Source organism: Pteronotus mesoamericanus, unplaced genomic scaffold, assembly GCF_021234165.1.
Source record: "Pteronotus mesoamericanus isolate MK-2021 breed Mesoamerican mustached bat unplaced genomic scaffold, CSHL_Meso_final contig_82, whole genome shotgun sequence".
NCBI lineage: Eukaryota > Metazoa > Chordata > Mammalia > Chiroptera > Mormoopidae > Pteronotus > Pteronotus mesoamericanus.
Window position 1 is genome coordinate 2,008,798 of NW_026555265.1, and position 18,940 is coordinate 2,027,737.

At 43.0% G+C, this 18,940-nt stretch overlaps 1 protein-coding gene across 1 annotated transcript in view; it reads left to right on the forward strand.

Annotated features, from left to right (window-relative positions):
- The window catches only part of ST6GAL1 (ST6 beta-galactoside alpha-2,6-sialyltransferase 1), a 116,120-nt gene that overhangs the window by 20,363 nt on the left and 76,817 nt on the right, over positions 1 to 18,940 (forward strand). Inside the window, exons 4-5 of the mRNA XM_054585093.1 lie at positions 548 to 750; positions 8,628 to 8,757. The gene's annotated coding sequence lies outside the window, so the exon portion shown is untranslated. The remainder of the gene's footprint in view (positions 1 to 547; positions 751 to 8,627; positions 8,758 to 18,940) is intronic.

Below are 18,940 nucleotides of genomic sequence, written 5' to 3' on the forward strand. Positions count from 1 at the left end.
CAGCTTCTCAAAGTTAGGGGGCACTTTTTACAGCAAGTACTCACCCATGTGGGTGGGAGTTCCCAAATCAAGTTGCAACAAGTAGCATCCTTTTCCTTGATGAACATTGTTCTATCTCTGAAGCTACCTGAACAGTTGCAGCTCCGAGTGCTTGGAGCTTTACAAAGGGCCACATTGTTCCTTTCAACCCCAATGGCTTTTCCTATGCAGTAAGATAGCATCAGGGCTGGATGCATCAAGAGTCCTTTAGTGTAGTTTACTTATTTGTGTGATGCCCAGAAGTGAGGTGGCCTGCTGATAGCCCCAGGCCCCTCAGCCAGTTCGAAGTAGGGGCCTTCTCAGCCTCTGGGCTCTCAGTGCTCTTTCCAGGGGAACATACTGAGGGGCATCTGTTTGGTTTTCCTGTGTTTGGGTAAAAGGTTATTTCTCTGACAAGAGGGATTTAATTCAATTCCATTTCAGTTATTGACTGAAAGCCTATTGTGCACCCACTCAATTATCCTGGTCTGTTTGCCCCAGAGATCCTGGCTTATGCTTGTGTACACAGGTGTGGCAAAGGAAGGAGTTCCTTACATCAAGACTGCATATGACATATATCATCCTGTAACTACTCAGCTCCAATCTTTCCTGCAAGAATTCTAAAGGGGGAAAGCATGTCTCGGATTGCTCTGCGTGTCCCAGGGTTCCCAGACTTCTGAAAATAGAGCTTTAAGTGCTCAACCTTCTACCTGGGGAACAAAGCAGCAAACGGTGAGTCATGGTCTTTGGAAGACCCTTGCAGAGGGTGAGGGCCAAGGGAAGGAGTCAGCATGGTTGAGGGAATGACTTGGGTAGGCACTGCTGAGTTGGGTAGGTATCTTTTCCTGTTGATGGGGAGGCTGAGTGTACAGTTTTGTAGACAATCAAAAATCCTTTCTATCCATGGCACAACTTCGGGAGAAAACTCTTGAGTCAGCTGGGGACTTAGAATGTGAATCAGGGTTGAAAGAGCTCTTTGGAAAGCTTGTGGTTTGGCCTCCACATCTTAACATCTGGGGACATGGAGGCCCAGAAAGGGGAAGAGGCTTGTCTATGACACAAGTGAAGTAGAACCTGCTCTTGTGAATGTCTGGTCAGGGTCCTTCACACCACACTCTGGCCGCATAGGGAGGAATGTTCTGGGGAGCAGAGGCAGCCTACTTCCTGCTTTAGCTTGTGTGACCCTGGACCTGCAACCCAGAGTAGAAAGGCTGTCCTCTCAGTGATGCCAGCCCTTCCCCCTCCTTCTTTTAGGCCTTTCCTGGAGGACTTGCTTAGGTCAGGGGGCTGTCACCTATGGCTTCTTGCTGGGAATTCACCATTACAGGAAGACATCACAATACAGAGAAAAGTGCCCCAGCCCCTCAGAGACATTTGACCTGGGTTTGAGCCTGGCTTGGCCATAGCTGCATGATTACCTGGTCTTTCTCACCTCGTTACCTCATCTGTAAAGTGGGCTAATGATAACCACCTAGATTGAATATTAATAATTACTTATATAATGTTTTTTCCACAAAATAGGTGACTATTTAATGGTATGCATTACTTTTTTGTGTATCTCTACTGAAGTACAATTGATAGACAAAAAATGGACATTTAAATTGCACAGCTTGATGAGTTTAGACATTATTTGTATATGCTCATGAAATTCTCCCCCAAAGTAATGAGCATAACCATTAACTCCTCCCCCACCCAAAGTTTTCTCCATCATTTATCCCTTTTTCCTCCCCTCTCTATATTTTGCCTCCCATGCCCAGGCTATCACAAATCTGCTTTTCCATTACTATTGGTTACTTTGCTTTTTTCTAGAACTTTCTGTAAATAGCATAATACAGTATGTGCTCTATTTACACTCAGTGTAATTCTATTGATATTCATTCATGTGTATCAACAGTTCATTCCTTTGTTGCTGAATAGTATCTCATTGTATGGAAATACCACAATTTATTTATCCATTCATCTGTTGAGAGACATTTGGGTTGTTCCTTTTTTTTTTTTTTTTGTTCTATTAAAATAAAGCCACTGTAAGCATTTGTGAAAATTTTTTTTGTGGGATATATGCATTGTTTTCTCTTGGCTAAACACAGGAATAGAATGGGTAGGCCATATGGCAGGGTATATTTAACTTTTTGAGAAGCCGCCCAACTATTTTCTAGAGCGATTGTACCATATTACACTCCCACCAGCAGTGCATGAGCGTTCCAGGTGCTCCACTTCCTTGCCAACACTGGGCATGGTCAGTCTTTTTAATTTTAGCTACTCTAATAGCTGTACGGTGCTATCTTATAATGGTTTAATTTGCATTTTACTAAAGATTAATGATGTTGATTATCTTTTCATGTGCTTATTTTCCATCTTCTTTGGTGAAATATCTGTTCAGGTATTTTGCCCATTAAAAAAATTGGGTAATTTGTTTTATTCTGATTGAGTTATAAGAGTTATTTATGCATTCTATAGACTAGTTCTTTATTGGAGATGTTTGCAAATATATTTTCCAATTCTGTGGCTTGCATGTGGTGGGAGAGAGTACTAAGTAAATTAATAATAACAAGCTAGTTAAATAAGTACTATGCATAGGAAGTATGAAGGAAAAGTCAGTAATCTTAGTTGAAGTCAGGGAAGCTTCCTGGAGGAGAAGGTATGTCAATTAGGTCTTAAAGGAAGTGAAAAGTTAAATAGGTGGAGGAAGGACAGTCTAGGTAGCAGTTTGTATGTGCAAAGGCATGGAGATATAGAATGTCAGGTGTGTGCAAAATTGTAAATAATTTGAGTGGAACACTGGGATTTTGCATTAGAAGGATTTGGACTGGAATCTCAGCTGTCTCACTTACTGTCTGAGCACCTTTTTCTTCTTCTTTTTTAAAAAAAACTTTTTCTTTTGAGAGAATTATTAAGTCATAGAAAGTTGCAAAAATAGTACAGAGGCGCCAGGTGCATCCTTTATTTAGTTCCTTCCCATGGTTTCATCTTACATAATTATAGTACAGTATCAAAACCAGGAGTCTAAGATTGGTACACTGTGTATGTAGTTCTATGTTATTTTCTTGAATAGGTAGATGAGTGGAGCTACCACTGCAATCAAGATACAGAATTGTTCTATCACCACAAAGATCTCCCTTATGCCACCCTTCATTGTCGCGTTGGCCTAGCCCCATCCCCTATTTTTCATCTGCGTAATTTTGTCATTTTGAGAATGTTCTATAAATAGAATCATACCACATGCAACCTTTTGAGACTAGCTTGTTTTCACTCATTATACTGCACTTCAGGTCCATCCAGGTGGTTGAGAATGTTGATAGTTTGCTCTTTTATTGCTGAGTGGTGTTTCATGGTATGGGTGGATCACCATTCACTATTGACCCATTGAAGGACATTTTGGTTGTTTTCAATTTTTGACTATTACCAATAAAACTGCTATGAACAATCATGTACAGGTTTTTGTTTTTCTGGGATAAATGCCCAGGAATGCAATTGCTGGGTTGTATGGAAAGTATGTTTTTAATTTTTAAAGAAACTGCCAAATTCTTTCTACAGTGACTGTACCATTTCATATGCCCACCAGCAATGTAGGAAAGATTTACGTTCTTCACCTTTTTGCCAGCATTTGGTGTTGTTATATTTTTGTTTTAGTTCTTTTAATAGATGGGCAGTGGTAGCTCATGGCCTTAATTTGCATTTCTCTAATGGCTTATCATGTGACTCCTTCTCTTTATTATCACCCAGGCCTGGCTGTGTGATTCTAGGCCACAGCCTGTACTTTTCAGATGTGATAAGCTAGAGGTCCTAGTGCCCCTCCCACCACTTCTGGAGCTCCCCCAGGAGTCTGACTTCCTTTGTCCTTTTGTAACTGAGCAAAAAGGGGCTCATACATGTGTTGCCTTGATGCATGATCCAACAATTAGCATTGAAGGAAACAGGTTTTTATTTACAGGGGTTCAGCCTTGGGGTACTGGGAGCACTCCTGCTCATAACCCATGTTCTCCCATGATACTGAGTGCTTCCCTTGCTTCCCACCAGGCTATAAGCCAAAACCATGCCCAGAAGTTCCCTACATCCTTATTTGTTCTGAAGCCAGTTGTGCAAACAGATCTCTACCCGCTCTGGAAGGCACTCTCGTGGGTTTGAGAGTCACCATCCTCTCACAGCAGCTCTCTCTCCTTCAGGATCTGGGGTTCGTTGTCCTCATCCTCCATGTAATAGTTCAGGGAAATGTGTCTTGTTACTCTGGATCATGGTGGAGTCCAGGAAGGCACACTTCCCAAGAGAGCAGCTTCTCTGTACATTCTTCAGAGAAGCCAAGGTCTACAGTCTCAACATTCCCTGTCACAGTTGAGCTCAAGAATCTCCCACAAATCTGGGTGGTTAGGCAGGTTCCCACACAACTCCATCAGCTCTCCCCTTATGCCCTTTCCTCAACTCAATTGGTAGAATCCTGACCTTTGGCCAACATGGCTTCTACCTTACACACCAATCCTCTTGGCTGAATTCTGACAACAAACTGCATAGTTGCTTGCTGCTTCCTCTCTCAGACCTCATGGCAAATTCCTTTTCAAACTGCATGGCTGCTACCCCTTTCTCTCTCAGCTCTCCCTTATTTTAAATGCTGACCCGGAATTTCCTACATGACCTCATATTTGGCCTCTCTTACAATGTGCTACTTTTTGCCAGTTCCCCTGTATCTTTTACGTTCTCTCAGCTGCCATCCTTAGTCAGGGCAGCGGCAAGAGTTCCCTGTGACGTAGGGGCATCTGGCTCCTGCCTCTCACACAGGTGCTGTATAAGTTTCCATGCCTATGTCACGAGTCCCTGAATGCTCTGAAAGTCATTTACACATCTTGTCTGGGGTGGCAGCACAGCTTCTAACTTGTCATTGTTGTGCAAAGTATCTTAACTGCCATATCATCCATTCCTTCCTTCCTCCGATCCAGGTTTGTGGGAAATATGTTCCAGTTTTCAAGGATTCCCATCTGTACCCCATTGCCCTTTGACCAGGTTAGTCAGTTATAGGAAATTCTTCCGTCTTCATTGTCATGGCTCCAATAAAATGGTATTTTATAGACCTACATATTTTTCTGCAGAAGGTTCCCCTCCCCTCATAGATGAGCAGACAACCTGTAAGTGCTGGGTTTTTTATTGTGCTGTGCGGTAAGTTCTCTTCCCACCAGGCCCTTCCTGGTGCCTGGCAGCTGAGATGAAGAAACCTCTAGAGTTGACCCAGGATGATTTTCTCAAATATCAAGGTTTGAAGTGCGAAGGGAAGCTGCCATGGCCTCGGGCCCTTTCTATACTTAGCATCTTCTATTATTCAAGGTCTCCACTTTTAGATGGAGAGATACCTCTAATGCTGGAAAAAATAACAATGATAGCTAACAATTATATAGAACTTGTGGTCCAGGTACAGAGTGCTTTCTGCATAGAAACTCACTTAATTCTCCCAAGCAATCCTAAGACTTAAGTACTATTAATATCTCCATTTTATAAAGGAGAAAACTGAGGCACAGAGAGGTCATATAGCTAGGAATGGCAGAATAAGTTGGAATGGAAACCAGAGGGCAACTGAGTCCAGGGCTCACGATGTCTATCACGAGTCTAGGGCTTGTGATGTCTGTCACCGCTCAGATCAAAAGCAGGGACAGGGCTTGGGTTATAATTGCACTTTTTATTAATATCAAAGTCCAGCAGTCTGAGGAGGTGGCTGGTAAAAACCCTAACATCCACCTTATTTTGAGCTTTCAAAAGCAAGTTTATATAGGGGAAACATGGGAATTTGGGAGGGGGAAATTCCTAGGGGGAGTGCAGGCAGACCCACTATTTCTCTTGGGGGAAGGAGCTGGAAGGGTAGTCCACAGGTTCTTCCCAAGCTGGCTCCCTTTGCTCCAGTGTTACCTCTCTGTTTGCATTAGAATTCCTCTCTTCCCTGACAACTGTGGTTTATGTTCAGGGTGGTGATGTATTCTCTGGTTAAGGAGGAGAGTTAGAAACCATTTACTCTCAGGTGTCCTTGTTTAGGTAAGATAATGTCTTCCTATTCACCAACTGGCTGTAACTGCTCAGACTGTCCTTGTTTAATTTTCTTGTCTCAGTTTTCTCATTCCACTTGCCCAGGAATTTCCTAGCGTTCTACTATCTTGTTGCAAACCCAGACTGTCTGACACTTAAATCCACAGTTTCAGTCATTAAGCTGTAAACCCTCTGAGCTAGGGCAGATAGAATAGAATCTCATATGGTGTGCACCTTGCTATGGGAACCTGAAGAGCCTCAGGCCCTTCCCTTAGGAGTGTGTGGGAGAAGGAGGAGGAGGAGGAGGAGGAGGAGGGTTCTCTTGGGCATCAGCAAGTTGTGATGTTGAAATGGGAACTGGAGTAGGTGGGAAGTGCTTTCCCAGAAGAATGGGGTGCTCTCTGGAAACCTGCACTGGGCATGGGTGGTCCAGGTGTGAGTGGGGCTCAGGCTCTGAAGAAACGATCCCATTCCCCGAGCCTACTCTGCACTCCAGATGGGCTCACGCACCCTGTAGGAAGAGATTGGAGGAGGAGGATGTAGAAGCCTTGAAGTTGGGGGGCAGCACACGACGGCACTGGCCTGCAGACTTTCAACCACCCGCCTGTGCAGCAGCAGTGGTAACTGGCACCTTGCACTGATCCCATGGGGACTGAGACTAAGCTCAGAGTCATGCTTTACGCGGCTGTGTCTTTTTTTTTTTGTTCGTTTTTTAGTATGTTCATGATTTAGCTTATTACTCAGCTAAAAACAATGCGTCATCATGGTGATTTTGATCATTATATGGACTTTTTAAAAAAGTTTTTTATTGTGGTAAAACACACACAAACAAAATTTATGCATTTTTAAGTGTACAGTTTAGTAGTGTTAAATATACTCGCATTGTTCTCCAATGATCTCCAGAACTCCTTCCATCTTGCAAAATGGAAATTCTGTTTTCATTAAGCAACTTCTCTTTGCACTTTCTTCCAGCCTCTGCAACCACCATTTTACTTTCATTATACAGATTTTTTTTTAATCCTCACCTGAGGACGTGCATGTTGATTTTAGAGAGAGGGGAACTGGTGGGGTGGGGGGAGAAACATCAATCAGTTGCCTCCATATACACTCCATATATACCCCAACCAGGGACTGAACCCACAGCCTAGATATGTGCCCTGTCTGGGGATTGAATCTGCAACCTTGTGGTATACAGGATAGTACTCAACCAACTGAGCCATCTGGCCAGGGCTCATTATAAACAACTTTATATTCTATGACATTAACTTGCTTTAAGTATAAACTCAGGGGTTTTGAGTAAATTTACTGAGTTGTGCAACCATCACCACAATTTGGTTTTAGAACATGCCTATCATCAGTGGGGTCATCCTTAGATGGAAAAGGTAAGAAAATCCTTTTTCATGGTAATAATTCCATAATTATTTTTTTCTGGAATTAGTTCGGTGCTCTCAGCAGGAGAATCTTATTAATTTAATTCACTTAGTATTTATTGAGAGCATGCTGGAGCCCACAGCTGGGCTAGGTGCAAAAGCCAATAAAGAGAAAAACAAGTAGAGATGGCTGCCTCCCTGCAGCTGACAAACTTTCTGCTGAAGATATTGTTAAAGGTAACCTACTTGCATGTTTTGGTCTCCTGGCAGCTGCTGTGCAGGTATTTGTTTTTTCACCCTGTGGCTCTTAATTGAAGACCAGGCAAGGGCCTTGCTTTTGCTGTAGAGGCATACATCCTTTTACTGTGCTTTGCTTTATGACATTTCACAGATGTTGTGCTTTTTACAAATTGAAAGCATTCACTTTATTGCTATGGTCTGCAGCTGAACCCACAGTATCACCTAAACTGATGTTGTACAGACATTATTGGTGGAGCAGAAAGGAAAGTGTACTCTCATCTGGAAACAACTCTAGGCATTGACAAGCCTGGATGCAGAATTTGGGAAGAGAAGGAAGTGGGTGTGCTGTTTCAGGTGCAAAGATTCAGCAGGTGGAATTGGGATGAGGGTGCACTGGAGGAAGAAAAGAGCTAGAGCAAAATCAGGGCAACAGGCCAGGGTAAATTGAAGGAGTGGTGGTGCATTAGGTGGCCTACTGCTTAGGGTCACATTTGCATGTGGTAGGGTGTTGCAGACCTGAGGGTGAGGAGGGAGTGCAGTCTTGTATGCTACACTGAGGATCTTGGACTTAGTGGAGTAAACATGGAAGACAGCGTTTTAAGTATCCGAGGAAGGGCATGGTTATTCAGAGCTGGGCTTAGAGTAATTTTGTGGTGAGGGGAGAGAGAGAGGGAAGCAAGCACGAGCTAAGAGGCTGTCATGAGTGTGCTAATATTAGGTGTTGCGGACCTGATTTGGACAGGGATGGTGGGCGAGGAAAAATGAGTGGGAGAGAAGATTCTGTCACATGAGTGGAGAAAATCTCTCTCCCAACCTCTTCCCCTGGCAGAAAATCTCTGTTCATACCTGCCTCACCCTCCTGCCTGTTGCATTTCATCTAACCCCTCAGACTTAGCATATCCTAAGGAAGACTCAGCAATCCCCGCTCCATGCTTTCCTCTTGCCTGACATGCTTTTCTCTCCCATCCATTTCTCTCCTTGTCCCACTCCTCTTGCCAGGAGGAAGGAGAGGAGCCAAAAAGAAGCAGAACTCCGAACACTTCCCCTGTTCCTGTGGAAGGCAGTGCCATGGAAGGCAGTTGGGAGAAATTTCCAGAGACGGTGGCTGATGGTGCCAAATGCCAGCGAGGTGAGTGAGGGTGGGCTGGGGACTCAGGGCTGGTATTAGCATGAGGCCAGGCATCTGGGTGCAAAAGTTAAGGAGGCCTTCAGAGTTGGGTGGTTAACCCTGTACTTGCACAGTCCTGAGAGTAAGGGCCCCCTTAATTTTGTACTCTTAGGTACCTTCCTTGCCTTACCCTAGACTTGAACTCTGTTCTTGGAGAGAGCTGTTAATAGGGAAGATACTGGTGACCTTGGAGAAAACATTATATTGCAAAGGACTAAGGACTGAGTGTGGAACTGTTTCTTCAGTAGAAAGCCCCCGCTAGGGAAGCTTTCTGAAGCTGCATGGGGCACATTTGTCTCCCTCCTTACCCCAAGACAGCTCCTCAGGTTCTCCACAGACTACCTAGGGAGCCAGGAGCACAATGAGAAGACCAGCAATCAAATCCAACCTCTCAACTTACCATAGAAAATTTTGAGACCCAGAGAGGTATGTAATTTGCCCAAGATCACACAGGGAGGTATGACCATAGAGGTCTTCCTTTATTTTCTTTTGATTTATTATCTGCAGTTGTTTTACATTCTCTTTTCATTGACCCCCATTCCCCGCCCCCCACTATAAGAATTAGAGTCAACACTCAAGATCTGTTTTTATTTGAAGACCAAAGTCTAATTCTGAGAAGCCATTTACTGAGGGACTGTTACCTAACAAACATTATTTTAGGATCTTTTTAGAGACTTTAGGGTCATTTACACAGATTATTTTAGTTATTTCTTATAAGAACCTCTCAAAGTACATGCTATTATCCCATTTTCCTGATGAGGAGACTCGGGCTTAGAAAGAACAAATAGCTTGTTTGAATCTGCATAGTTACTAACTGGTGCTGCTAGATCTGAAGGTGCTGTATTCTTCCTCCATAACCCATGTCTCTTAAGTCTTCACATCAACTGAGTACCATGGTGCCAGGCACTGTTTTTTGTTTTATGCTTTTAAAGATTTTACTTCTTTATTTTAGAAAGAGTAGAGGGGGGAAAGAGAGAGATAGAGAAACATCAATGTGTGAGAGCAACATCAATGTGCTGCCTCTCGACCTGCAACCCAGGCATGTGTCCTGACTGGGAATCAAACCGGTGGCCCTTTTGTTTGCAGGCTGGCACTCAATCCACTGAGCCACACCAGCCAGGACATGCCAGGCACTGGTTTTATTTTATTTTATGTTATTTCGCTTGTTCGTTTTTTGTGCTGATACAGTATAAGCAAAAGAGACAAAAATAAATCCTGCTGGACCTACCCAACATGTTCCCCTGTTTGTGAGGGGAGATGGCCTTGCTCTTCATAAGGTCTCCTGTCACAGGTGTCTCTGGGCTGCCTGTGGTGGCTGCTATGTGGGGTTTTTTCTTGTTTGTTTTTGGTTTTGCTGGGATGAAATCCATGGCTGAGTTCACTCCTCAGCCACCAAGTCACATGGATTCCATTCCCTCTGCCCCATCTCTGAATAGTTCCACTGAAATCACCCATAGGCAGTATAGAAGTTTATGATGCAAGGAGCACAGTTCCACCCTGCCCTTCCCCACCTGTGCCCCCGCAAAAGGGACTGGTTCAGTTTCATGATTTAGGCCTGATAAAGTCAAGTCATTTTGGCCTCCTCTGCCCCTAGCCACAGTGAGAATTTGGACCCAATGTTTTCACTTGTCACTTTAGGCTGTTTGCCAGAGTTTGCGGGAAAAGCCTGGATTATTAATGCCCCTGCCAGGAACAGCTGTGTCCTGCCAGGTTGTCATGTGAGCCCTCTTAAAAAGCCCAAGCGGCAAGGCCCACACTCTCCCAGGCCCACTGGCTCAGGTGAGAAATGTGATCCTATCCTGCAGAAGCTGCAAACAGCCCAGGAGGGCATAAAGCAACTTAGAAGGGACTGGTCAGGGTCTCACCTAGGAATTCACAACAGCATAGTGAGCGACTTGGGGGGCTGAGTCCATCATGGTGCCAGGGGTGGGGCACAATTTTTGAAGGTCTTTTCAGTCTGACAGCTCAGCTTCCTCTCCCGTAAGATAAAAATGATGATATTAATAATCAATTTAATAACATTTAGAGATGCATTATTCCTTACAGTGGACACTACGCTGGCCACTTGACGTCAATTACAGGCAATCCTCAGAGATATTGCGGGTTTGTTTACAGACCACTGCAATAAAGTGAGTATCACAATATAGCAAAGTGCAACAAAATAAGTATGTCTATAGTTTAATCCTCAGAACACGTTTTTGAGGTAAGGCTTGTTACCTTGATTTAATAGGTAAGTAAATAGCCTCAGAGAGATTAAGTGAATTACCCAAGGCCAAGCAGGTAGAAAAGAGTAGAGGTGGAATTTGAACCCCGGTCTATCTCTCGTTTCTTTCAGGACATTGTAAGCCACCAGACACAGAATAGTATTCTCCCAGCTTATTTTCAGGTTGTCCCTGCAGTTGTTTCAACTCCTCTGTCTCTCATCTTTGTCTCCTCCCATCCCTCTGTTCTGGAGCCTGGTATTCCAGTGAGGACTTGATTGGACTTCAAAATCAAGCCAGGTCAGAGGTGGATGGTGGTGTTACAGGCCAGACCAGGGGTGAGGAAAGATGGTCTTCGGCAACTTTTCCTCTATCACCTGAAGTGGCTCTGCTTCACCTCTTCATGCTCCAATCAAAGCTCCTTTTTAGTGCCAGGAGTTCAACACTGAGTTTAGAGAAAAATCTAATAATGTCACTAGTTTGCTTAGAAAACCTCCACCCATCCCAATTTCTTGCAGGATATCTTGCAACTTATGTCTGGAGCAGATAATTTCACAGAGCCCCATTTCCTGTCACTGGGCTCTCATACCCTCACCCCTCACAGCATCTCACCATTCTTGAGAACAGTGGGCCCACGTTCATGACTGAGCCTTTGATCTGCTTTTTGTTGGGCATGCCTTTCTCTGCCTGGAAAGTTGTTCATTCCTCAAAACCCAAGATGAACATTATTTTTTTCTGACTTCCTCTAGCATAGTTGGTGCCACCCAGCCCTTTGTTCTTAATGCCTTACATGGTTTTCCACTCATCAATGTATGGGTCTTCCTCTTCTTCTAAGGCTTCAGGAGCAGGGATTGGACACCTTTATTTCTGTATCACCTGTACTTAGGCATATTTGTGTGGACAAATGAAGGAGAGCTCATGAATAAAACCATGTTCCAAAGTATGAATCACAGGTGGTCCCACTTTAACTGAAATACAATGTCTCTTTAGAGAAAAGGGGGTGATAGGCTAGGGCTGTGGTGCTCTTGATTGTTTGACAGAAGAGCCAGGCTCTGTGCTGAGAACATTATTGCAAATGAGATGGGGGCAGGGAGAGACAGAGAGACAGAGAGACAGAGACAGAGACAGGCAGGCAGAGAGACAGGCTGAGATCCAGAGGAGCGAAGTAATAATGCAGTGCCTTGAAGCTGGGGAGTAAAGCATGGCTTGCCCTGTTCTCTAAACCAGCCTCTCAAACTCTGTCCCTGCCCTGCCTCCCAGGAGAGGAGCTCCTTAGGGCAGGATTGGGTGTAGACCTGGAGAAAGTGGGAATTGTGGATGGTCCCAAAAGGAAGGAGGGAGAGGTGGCATGCAGGAGAGGAGGAGAAGCAGAAGCAGAAGTAGAAGCAGGAGTAAGTCTAAAGCCAACTTTTTTTCCCTACTGTAGTACTGGGGGCATCTTGCTGGCCAGAGCTGATGCCTGATGGCTGCTCCTGAGGATGTAATATGAGCTGTGTCCAAGCATGAATTTGGAGCCAGAACCTGGATATATAGGTCATTCTGTACTATTGAGCCTGCTGCCCACTTGATACCTTCTTCTCCTGATGCTGGGTATCAGCACTTAGATTTTGGAGATAGTAAGATCTGAGTTAAAATCCTGATTGCAGGTGCTTTAATTGCTAATTGTTGGCACCGAGCAAAAATAATAGGGATGCTATTTTTCTAGGGTCATTGGGGTCAGTGAGATGACAGTATTGACAGGCCTTGTGCTTTGTGGCTTATGACTTCTTATTTTTTCTCCTGAATGCCCTGTAAGTAGATGCTGTTATTCTGAACTCACAGATTTGTAGTTGAGGTTCAGAGAAGTTAAATAAGTTGTCCAAGGTTACCTAGTGCAGGGATCCTCAACCTCCTGGCCGTGGACCAGTATGAGTCTGGTCTGTTAGGTGCCAGGCCACTTAGCACGAGGTGAGCTTTCATGTATACAATGCTCTTGAATCATCCTGAAACCATCCTTGCCCTCCACCTGCTGTCCCGTACCCCCAGTCCATGGAAGAATTGTCTTCCATGAAACCAGTTCCTGGTGCTGAGAAGGTTGGGGATTGCTGACCTAGTGAGTAAATGGTGGACCCACATATGCTACACTTCATCCACTATGCCACCAGGCTCCAATTTGCCTGATCCTAAGAATCGCCTGAGGCTCTTGTTAAGAAAGCAATTGCCAGGCTTGGTCTCAGATTCTAATTCAGCCTGGTTGAGGTGGAGTGTGGGGAGCAGAGGATGTAACAGGTACCTAGAATAATATTAGAATCTATCAAGTTCAAGAAACACTATATTGTACTTTTGTGGTTGGCCCTCTGTAAACAATTAGCTAAAGGATAGCTTATCATGCAAGATTTTCATCTTTTAAAAGTATTTTAGCCTGGCCATGTAGTTCAGTTGGTTAGAGTGCCTTGCCAATATGCCAAGGTTGCAGGTTTGGTCTTTGATCTTTGGTCAGGGCATGCACAAGAAGCAACCAATAAAGGCATAAAAACATGGAACAATAAATCAATGATTCTATCTTTCTCTCCTCCCCAACCCCCCTCAAAAATTAATAAATAAAGTTTTAAAAATTACATTAGTCTCTGAATTAGATATTAAAGGTAGAAGTCAAAGACAGTAGATTCTGGATCAGTAAATCTACACTCTAAAACTCTAAGCTCAGAACTATCTGCAAATGAAAGAGCTGACTTCAGAGATGCCTGTCGTTTGTGGTCAAGAACTGTGATACCACATGTCGCGTGTGCCAGTCAAGAGGTCAGTTCTTCAAGGACCAAGTGCCTTGTCCTTATCTGCCCTATGTATGCATGAACTGAGGAGGACTTTGGTGTGTTAAGGTTCCAGCAGAAGTGGAGTTGAGCCACTCTGCAAAGTCAGGAAGGGTCTGATGTTGGATAGATGTCTTTTCATCTTTTCTCTGTATTTCTGGGTCTTCTTGCCTTTTTTTAAAAGTTCTTAAGGCCCATCCTGTGAGCCTATAAATTATAGAACATAGTCAGGGAACATTGTCCCATCAGCACTTGGAGAAAGGCTTGACCCCTGTTGGTTCATTGACCTCCTGTGTCCAACTTCAGCCATAATGAAAAAACTCAGTACAAGTTTTCTTATAGACTGAGAGCAATCTATAAGACTCTGCTAAAAACTGAAGGAACCCTACTGAAATGATTGCCTTGGATACTTTAATTCTAAGATCCATGATAATAGCTGCCACTTTGAACACTTTTTGTGTGCTGGATGCTTTACATATCTTTTCTCATTTAATCCAACAACCCTATGATATAGGTAACACTACTCATGTTTTACAGATGAATAAACTAAGGTCCAGAGAATTCAATTAAGTTGCCCTCTGTGACAGAGCTAGTAAACAATGGAGCTGGATTTCAAACCAAAATCTATGTGATACACAAATTAGAAGTTATTATGCCTGTATCACTTTGCCTCTCTTGATTGGAATGAAACTTAGGAATTAGTTACCATGACTGGTGATATAAAGAAAGCTGTGTATAGAGTGTATCAAAGGGATGGCAGATATCTACATTCACATTTAAATTATCCTTAACTTTTATTAATGTGGATAACCATGACCTTCCTTAAGTCATCTTTCGGTGATTGCAGCTGAAGTAGATTTCTGGTTGCTTGCTAATGACTGCCAGTGAGGATACATTAACACTGAGAATGGTGGCTGACAATGCTGAGGAACATGAGTCTGCAAACCGCTGGGGTTCTGCCGCAAGGGTGTCGAGGGCCAGGAATTTGTCTGCCTTCGAGGAGTGATGAAAGCTGGGAAGATGAAATGAGGAAGGAAGTGTGAGCTGTGTGCCAATTAATTAACCTTGAGCTGGAGACTAAAAGGCTACCTGGGTATAATAACTTGGATAAGGAGACCACCTGAGCCCCATCTTTTTCGGCCAATACAAGGAGATTGCATTTTCTAGTATGTAATTTTGATCTGTTAGAAAAATAAAATCCTCCAAGAGTGGCAAAGGAACTTGAGGGCTTTCTCCAACTCAAGCTTTATTTGCTATAACCATGAACAGATCTTATTTTTTGATTTTACATCAATTGCATACTCATAGTAAGATAGAGGGTCTTCTATCACACTCCCCTTTGTGCTACCTTGTCTTCCAGTAGCTCTGTTGGCCTCCCCTTCAAGCTGGGCATGCTCAGATGCTGCCATTTCTCTCCTCTGTTATCTCTGACCACTGATGAAGCCCACACCATCTTGCCTCACTTCTTCACTTTCTATTTAAAACTTTGCTCACAACTCCTTTCTTTGTGGAAGACTTCTGGCTATAGCCAACCATTCTAATAACTGTCCCTCTCTCTCTTTCTTTATTCCTTTCTTTTCTCTCTCTCTCTCTTTCTTTTTTCTCATTCTTTCTTTTTTACCTTTACAGTTCAATTTACTATATAGAAATTATTTGGGTTTTAGATTTTTAGTTCAATTTTGAACAAAAATTACAATATTGTAAATTTTTTAAAAAGATTATTACATTAATTCAGTACTTTTCTTTAGCATAACAAATTGAAAATACATAAGCTCAAACTTCAGATTTATGGCAAACAGTACTCAAATACAACACAGACATTTCTTAAAGTTACCATATCATTAACATGTGATTTTGCAACTCTGAGTTGTTATACATAGTACAATTCTCCTTTTAATAGGGCAAACTTGACATGCCATGAAGCTAAAAGTTGTATAGTCAAGCCAAAGGCTCAACATTGTACCATCTTTTAAAAGATTTGGCATTTCTGGACCACAAAGCACAACATGTAAATAAGGTTGAAGTGTTCCTTCTCCTTATTATGGTTAAAAAAAGTTGCATGGTAACTTGGAATTTGGCATAAAATCCCATATTATACCTTGGGATAATGGGAAGTCCAAGCTGTGAACGATCCCTGTTTTCATTTCTAACTTTAGCCAAGATAGTATCCTTTTTTTTTTTTTTTAGAGCTCCTTGTATAAATATGATCAATTTTATATAGCTTGTCCTTTTATTGTAGTCATTACATTTATTCAGCTAGTCTGTCTACAACGTCAGGTATACTGTTTGTTTCTCAAAACTCCTTAAGGGCAGGAACAGTAGTTTATGTGGAGGTAGTGATGATTGTATTTTCACTTCAGTGTTTAGATGGTAACAGGTAGCCAATAAAATTCTTTTTTCATTAGTTCAGCTGATGTTCATTGGCTGTTTACCATGGCCTGTGCACTGGGCACAGAGGTGCTAAGGATATGGAGATAATTATGACTTGGTGATTGAAAGACTGACAGTGTTAAGACAGACATGTAAGCAAATTAAAAATATTTTTAAATTTAATTTGAACTATAATTGAGGCTTAAGTAAAATTTATTGGGAGCTCACATGAGAAATAATGAGAAAAGAGGGATGAAGACAGATTTAAGAAATGTTTTGAGTAGAAACAGTAGAACTTTGTTTTCTATTTAGATTCAATGCCTTTTAAGGGCGTACAGTAGGGGCAGTGAGGCATCAGGATGAATGAGTGCTCCAGGAGCGCTCAGGGTGAGGCACGAGTTGAATATGGGGTCAGAAAGAAGGAAAAGTTGAAGATACCACGCCTAGCAAGATAGGATGAGATGGAGAGGGTAGGGGAAAGGAGTCCAATTACTAATATGCATTGAATGCTTATTACTATGTGCAAGGTAATTAACATGAATTGCTCATTTTTTCCTCGTTATTACCCTAAGGGATAGATACTGTTATTGTCTCCCTATCACAGGTGAGGAAACATGCATGCTCAGAGCAGTTGAGCCTGTTCAAGATCAAACAACTAGAAGTATCATAATGAGTTAGGTTTAAATCCAAGAACTCTTGTTCCAGAATGAACATCCATGGGCCAGTGGAGAACAACTCAGCCAGATGTTCAAGAACCTCCAAAGGGCCTCAGTGCTGATAATGCCCACATTTTTACCTCCAGCTAAGACCTTTTCCTGACTTTTATGATTTCCTATCAGGTCACATCTTTAACACTCTTAAGTACTAGTCTAATCTCAAACTTGGGATACCCCAAACTGAACTCCCGATCTCTTCCCCTCCAGATCTGCCCTTTCCTCATCTTCCTTTGTTGTTGAAAGCAGCACCATCCTTTTAGTTGCTTGAGCCCCAAACCATCATTGATTTCATTCTATCTCTCACATTCCATCCAATTCATTGGGCTTGATTTTTGAAGGACATCTAAAATATATCTACTTGCCACCTTTGCTGCAACTACGTGGTCCAAGCTACCTGCATCTCACCAAGATACTCTAGTGACCTCCTGATGGTTTGCCTGCTTTCACACTTGTCCTTCATCCTTATCCCCATGGAGAAGCCTGAAGTGATATTGGATCAGATCAAGTTGCTTCTCTGTTGAAATCCTAGCAGTGGCTCTCAGTTCTGCTCAAAGTAAAAGCCAAAGTCTTTATCATGACTTATAAGGCACTACCAGATCACCCCTCCCTCCAATTGTCTGTGTTCCTCTCCTACCCCCTTTTCTTGTACCCTCCCGTCTGCATCTTCCCTCCCAGCAAGTACACACCAGTGCACTCCTGCCTCAGGGCTTTGCATAGGCCCTTCCTTTGTCTCATTTGCTCTTCTCCATATATTGCAGGGATTACTCCTTCACCGCCTTTCATTCTTTGCCTAAGTGCCCACTTCTCAATGAGACCTGTTCTGACTGCCCTTTTAACAATGGAAACCTACCTCAAGTCAGTCCTTCTGATCCTCCTCTTTCTTTTTTTTAAAAAATATTTTTCTAAGATTTTATTTATTTATTTTTAGACAGAGAGGAAGGGAGGGAGAAGGAGACGGAGAGAAGCATCAATGTGTGGTTGCCTCTTGTGTGCCCCCTACTGGCGACCTGGCCTACAACCCAAGCATATGCCTGATTGGGAATCAAACCAGACACCCTTTGGTTTGAAGGCCAGTGCTCAATCCACTGAGCCACACCAGCCAGGGCTGATGCTCCTCTTTCTATTCTCTGCTGCTCTGCTTTGTTTCCTAAAGCACTTAGTATCTTCTGAGATACTAAATAATTTACTGATTGTGTGTGTGTGTGTGTGTGTGTGTGGTGTGTTTTTTCTTTTGTGTCTTCTGCTAAAATGCAAAGTTCTAAGGGTAGTGATCTTCATCTGGTTCATTCACTGTTGTATCCTAAGCTCTAAGATTTGTGCTAGTGGTTAGTAATTTTTTTTTACAAAGGAGTAAATGCAGAGTGTAAAGTTTCTAATCTGTTGGCCAGTTTAAAGGTTTTTTTTTTTAAGGTATATTCTGGAGTCTGGGGGAGATACCACAGGGGGCTGGCCACATGCTGTGTAATGGGGTACAGAGTGTGTGGAGCCCCTGCTGAGGCTGAACCCCTAGGATGTAGGCATTTCAGGGCAGGCAGGAAGTCCCCACCAGAGGAGGCTCATGGGGAAGGAGGTGGTGGGGTGGGGGGGGGGGCGGGGGGTTGGCTCTGGGAGGATGCCTCTCAGGCTTTAGATAGAAGGAGTTTGAAGAAAAAGAACTGAGAGTCTTCATTGATGCAGGTACTGAGGATTTTCCAATAAGAAATGCAATTTTATTGAGATGATCTGGGCTGACTTCAGTTGTTTGAGGCACAAATGGAAAACAAATTAAGAGACTCTGTCTTTAGGAAAGAGACATTAGGTTGTTATTTGAGGAAGTGATTGGTTTGAGGGTTTTTTTCTTTTCTCTTTTTTTAGTCTGTTAAAAAGCAGTGATGTTTTAGGTGAGTGAGTGGGGGTGGGGAAGTGACACAGTAAGCTGGATGATAACATCCTGACTGGTAAATGGAACATTTCTTTTCCTCCAGACTCTAGAGATTAGACTTAGAACCAGAGAGTAGAAGCCAAGGGGCATGAGAAAGAGTTCAGTCTGATGTATAAGTAAAAAGTTTTTCACAATGAATATTGGGCT